The following is a 6,049-nucleotide window of genomic DNA, read 5'->3' on the forward strand; positions in this document are numbered from 1 at the left end:
TGAATCCTGGGTCCCAGCCTGGATGGGAGGGCCAGGGGATGGGGATAAGAGTCTTCAGAGTCTTCAACATTTGAACAGCAGGTATACCAGATACAGGGCAGCTCTCCGAATATGGTTCTTCCCTCCATTTTGTCTTTCCTGGCCTTGAGGTCTGCTCTCCTGCACCTCCCTTTGCTACTGACCATTGATATTCACGAACACACTCCAGCCCTTCTGCATGGGGCAGGGTGAAAACGTTTTTTAGGATCCAGAATGCTCTTTAAATAGTAGTAGTAGTAGTAGTACCAGCAGCAGTGGTAGTCAGAAGGTCATGGGTTCTGATCTCGCTCTGCCACATGTCTGCTGTGTGACCATGAGAAAGTCATTTCACTTCTCTGTGCTTCAGTTATTTCAGTCTGTAAAATGGGGATTGAGATTGTGAACCCTATGTGGGACAGGGACTGTATCCAACCGATTTGCTTGTATCCACCTTAATGCTTAGAACAGTGCTTGGCACATAGTAAGCACTTAGCAAATACCACAATTATTATTAGTAGTAGTAGTAATAGCAGTATATCTTCAGTGCCCACTTGGCGTAGTGAACTCTGCTAGGCACTTGAGAAATTCAGATTAGTAAAGTGCCATATTCCCTGTCCATGAACTTTCACTCTAACAAGGGAAACAAACAAAAATATGATCCCAACAACATCCTATAGATTAGCTAGACAACATGCAGGGAATGTGTTAGCAGTCCTTGGTCATAATTCAGCGCAGTAGGACTCGAAAGAGTTACGTTGATCTAGTGAGAGTAGAGTATTCTTAAGTGAGATCGTACACTCTCATGTGCCTCATTAATTGGTCCATGAATTCTCCCACTTGATAACTTCTGCTCAGGAGAGAGGCAGTTCTGCACTCTTTTTCATTCCACTGCCAGTCTGCTTGCACCCTAGGAACTGCCTACAATGCCAGAGGGGCTGGGAGTGAAAAATTTGGAAAAGATTTATACTCACATAGCACAACCACTTTGTATTTATTCCCTCTCCTTCTACCACAGGTACTGGAGCACATTCTGCCATATTCCAAAGGAAAATGAGCCCTTCCATTTCTTCTTCATCTCATAACCATGGACCCTGTCAGATTTTTTTTCAAAGGAAGCATCTTTTGCCATCCCAAATCTGCCCAGGATAAACATAATTTTAAAGACCTATCTGACTTTAATAGGGATGCCCCATGCAGGTAAGGATTATGTTTGAAAGTCAGAGATCATCAGTGTGTCATTGCCAAACCTCCCAGGTGGCCTGGTATCAGCATTTCAGCCTGAGTCCCACAGAGCTTTCCGGGTTATAATAATAATAATAATGGTGCTTACTATGTGTCAAGCACTGTTCTAGGCCCGGAGGCAGATACACAATAACCAGGTTGTTCTACATGGAGCTCACAATCTTCATCCTCATTTTACACATGAGGTAACTGAGGCACAGAGAAGTTAAGGGGCTTGCCCAAGGTCACACAGCAGAGAAGTGACAGAGCTGGAATTAGAACCCACGACCTCTGACTTCCAATTTAGTTGCCATTGTTTTTACGAGATGTTCTTCCCCTTGACTCTATTGCCATTGTTCTTGTCTGTCTGTCTCCCCCGATTAGACTGTAAGCCCGTCAAACGGCAGGGACTGTCTCTATCTGTTGCCGACTTGTTCATTCCAAGTGCTTAGTACAGTGCTCTGCACAAAGTAAGCGCTCAATAAATACTATTGAATGAATGAATGAAAAGCCCCTCCTCTTTCCACTGAGCCACGCTGCTTCCTCAAGGTTATCCAATCTTCAGTTCTGCCCATCCACACTGACACCCCGGTAGGTCTCCGGGCTAAGTTCAGGACATAAGCAAGGTTTCAAGGGTAACAGGAAGAAAAATGAAGAGCCACGAGGACCTTTTGAATCAGCTTCCCTGGGACTCACAGGAGGTTTGTAGGAACCAGCCATTTAGGAGGAAAAAAAACCCTGTCCACACCCTGTCCCAGGACTCTGTGATGAATTGAGGCTCACAGCAAATCATCCCATTGTTCTCTGACTAATGAGGCATATTTTCCTAGAGCTATTAAGAACCACATGGACATTGCAAAATCTCTTCAAAGAGAAGTTGGATTTGTCCTATCAAGATATGCTCCTATCAGCAAATATTTGTGATTTGAAAAACTGTAGAAGGTGAGACTATCTAGAAAAGGATGGAGTGAAACCAACATAAATTTTATGGCCCACCTAGAATTTTTGTGGGCCAAATGCCAGAAAACTGTTCCTACAACTGATATTAATGCATGCACAAACATTTACTTGTTCTTTTAAAGACACTTTGCAAACTTCTGTAACACATGAAATTGACAACAGGTTTATTGCATGCTCTCCTTGCCTTAGGCCGATTAGTGTAAATTAAATTTTAAAAGTATCATCTTTTTTTAATGATCAAGATAAAGACAATTAGAGGCACCTCTAGGAAAAGCTCTAATGTACTGGGGATCTATGACCCATTCTGTAAGCGCAGCTTCCTTTCCACTCCTGGGAAAGTGTGTAAATTTAGCGAAATGACAGCCCAGAATTCTTACAGCGAGCAGACATGGAAGATGAGGCCCTCAGCCCTGTCCCAGGAAAGACTGTGGATATAGAGCATCATGGGTTCTTTGGAAGATAGCTTTTCAGAAAAATATTTTGGTTTTTTCCCAAATCTCTATGAGGTAAGACTCACAATAAGTGTCTGCCTTATGTTAGTGGTGATTAACCTAGGCAAGAAGCGCCTCAATACAGATGCATATGGTGCAGAACCATCTCCAAGTCACCTTTAGGAGGCCTGATACCAGCACATCTGGAGTACAGCTCAGACTTACCCATCTCCCTCACCCTGCTGCTGTCTGCACAGGTTGCCTCAGAGAAGTTTCCAGAGCCCAGGCAGTCAGGTAAACTGTGGGAATCAGGCCCACAGAACCCCCAGGAATCAGTGGGAGTAGCCACTGGTGAATCCACACCCACTCTAGGAAGCTGCCCTGCAGCCATCCTGCTTTATCTTCAGGAGCCCAATCCAGCATTTTCCTTCTCTGCAGAGCTGAATTGCAAGCATAAATATGACTCTCCCAGCCTTTTTTGCATATGAGCTAGAATCAGGCTGTATTAGTGCTGTTACAGAAACAGGGAAAATTTGTGCTTTGTTTTCAATCTGTTGTGACTGAAATCTGGTCTGTGGCAGGGACTTATATTTCACCCCATATTGCTGAATGACTGGTAGATAGATAGATAGATAGATAGATAGATAGATAGATAGATAGATAGATAGATAGATAGATAGAACTGAATTTGTTGCCATCCAAGGCACCATTTCTGAGAGATTCTTTGTCTTGGATATGGACCCAGGAGATTGATCACCAAGAAGTGTGGCAGGATCACAGGACATGGGCAAGTACTTCCCTGCTGTCCCCCCAGAGGAGCAAAAAAACACAGTAAAAGTGGCCTAGATGGTGGACAGTTCGATGTCGTTCCCCTTCCCTGACCACTCACCAACCACTGAAGCTCCAGCTCTGCTTCCCATAGGCCTCTGTTCACCTATGGGAACAGGCCTATCCAAAGGAGGAAAGGGCAGTCATCAGTCTTTCCTTTCTCCCATTCACTCATCAGGCCACTGTCTCCTCCATAACCTCAATAGTGCTCTGGTTGGTGGACAAAGTCTACAGAATTTGAAAAGCCCAGTTTTGGAAAAGGGTCATGGTAACAGAGACGGCAAGTGGAAGCCCACCATGAAGAGAAGCCACAACAGCAGTGGAAGGAAAAGATCTGCTGTGATTGTCTCTATTCTGAGACTCTTTCCCTCGGCAAGTCTATTCTCTCCCCAGCCCCATCTCTGTCTCTTTTTCTGTATCTGACTCTGGCTGTCTTGGTCTTTGACTTTCTTTGACACTTTCCCAGGCACTTTCTCTCTCTCTCTCTCACACACACACACATTCACACACTCTCTCCTCTTCTCTGACTCTTTCCCATCTCTGGTTCTTCCTCTAACATCTGTTGTTCATCCGTTGCTTCTGTCATGCTCACCCGACCACTGGTCTTTTCGCTAGTGCAGAACAGAGCCAAATCACCAGCTCTTCAGTGAGAGAAAAAGGAAGTGGTTTGGCATGCGTATTGTTTCATCTGGTGAAAAAAATAAATTGACATGTTTGCTCACAGGTCCACATTCAACCACCAAGGTGGCAGGTTTGATTTAGGCCTAGAATCTTCCACAGTAACTGAGACTGGGACTAGTTTAGATGATCAAAAATTAGAGGTGTGGCTCTCTACCCAATTTTCTTCTATTAGATTATTTTTTTCCCAATCAAACTAGTCTTCATTAGAGAAGCAGCATGGTTTAGTGGAAAGAGCGTGGGCTTGGGAGTCAGGAGTTGTGGGTTCTAATTCCGGCTTTGCCATTGATCAGTTGTGTGACTTTGGGCAAGTCACTTGACTTCTCTGTGCCTGAGTTACATCATCTGTAAAATAGGGATTAAGACTGTGAGCCCCATGTGGGATGACTTTATTACCTTGTATGTACCCCAGCACTTAGAACAGTGCTCGGCACATTGTAAGCACTTAACAAATGTCATTATTATTATTGGCATTATTATTATTGGAATAACTATAGCTTTGGCGGTCCCTATGGTTGGACTGTTGGATGCTGAGCCTGAAACTCAACTTCTCTAGCCACAGTACCCTACAGTCTCTAGTTTATTTTGTATTTACCCTGTCTTCATCTTTCATGTTCATTTTGTCTTTTCATTATTTTCATTTTCCCTTTCTGTATCCATTGCCAGCCCTCTACTCTCCTTATTCTTAGATCATCAACCTCTTGATACTAGGATATTCTTTCCCAGAACTTAGTACAGTGCTTTGCACATAGTAATTGCTTAATTCATACTATTACTATTACAACTGACAACCTAGATTTGGATAGATGGTTTCCTACTGAATTTTTCCATCTATTGGTGGTATTGGTTGAACACCTATTCTGTGCAGATCACTCTATTAAACATTTTGATGAGTACAGTAGAAACAAAAGAGACAGTCCGTGACCTCAGGGGGATGACAACATAATGGGGTCAATATAACCGGAATATATTCTTTTGAAAATAGTCACTGTACCTTGAGGCATACCGTATTTACTCACCTAATTACCTCCCTAACATAATTGCCCCACCTTGATTTTTGAAGAATAAAAATGTTATATCCCACATAAGTGGTGATAGCCACACTCACCAGGAAGGGAGGAGGAGTAGAAGGGTATTTGATATTCAACCCACCCCCAATCCAACAGCACTTATGTATAAATCTGTAATTTATTTTAATGTCTGTCTCCCCCTCTAGACTGGCCAACTCTGTTGTACCGTACTCTCCCAAGCACTTAGTACAGTGCTCTGCACGTAGTAAGCTCTCAATAAATTCCATTGATTGCTCTGGTGAGAACACAGAGTGGTGAGAGGGAAGAGAGGTTTTTTTGTTTGTTTTTTTTAAAGGTTTTTGTTAAGCACTTACTTTGTGCCAGGCACTGTACTAAGTATAGGGATAGATACAAGATAATCAGGTTGGACACAGTCCATGTTCTGCATGGGACTCAGTTCGTCAGGAGATGCAATAGAAGTAAAATATGCCATCTCGAATGTTCTTTTACCTACCTTTTCCATCTCCCCTCCTCTTCTCCCCTTTTTTTCCTCTTCTTCTTTCTCTCCCTCCTTTTATCACTAGATTTAATTATTCTATGACCTATAAAGGTTTTCCCCCAAATAGGGGGTATTATGTGACTAAATATAGCCCTTGCTTTCTCTAGCTTTGAATAGAAAAACACTGCAGATGGAGATGAAATATTTTCAGTCAAACAATATTACACACTTGGCAAACATCTACCTCCTCAAGGTAAGAAATGCTGTTCTGAAAGAACATTTGCCTTTGCTTCATGGGGAAAAAAGCATTCAATGCCAAGGGCATTGATGTTTTGTTAGAAATCCCCCTCCCTGAAGTACACACATGACTTGAGAAAAAAATGGATGGGCAAAATTCGGAGAAG

The sequence above is a fragment of the Ornithorhynchus anatinus genome, chromosome 3, assembly GCF_004115215.2.
Source record: "Ornithorhynchus anatinus isolate Pmale09 chromosome 3, mOrnAna1.pri.v4, whole genome shotgun sequence".
Classification (NCBI taxonomy): Eukaryota; Metazoa; Chordata; class Mammalia; order Monotremata; family Ornithorhynchidae; genus Ornithorhynchus; species Ornithorhynchus anatinus.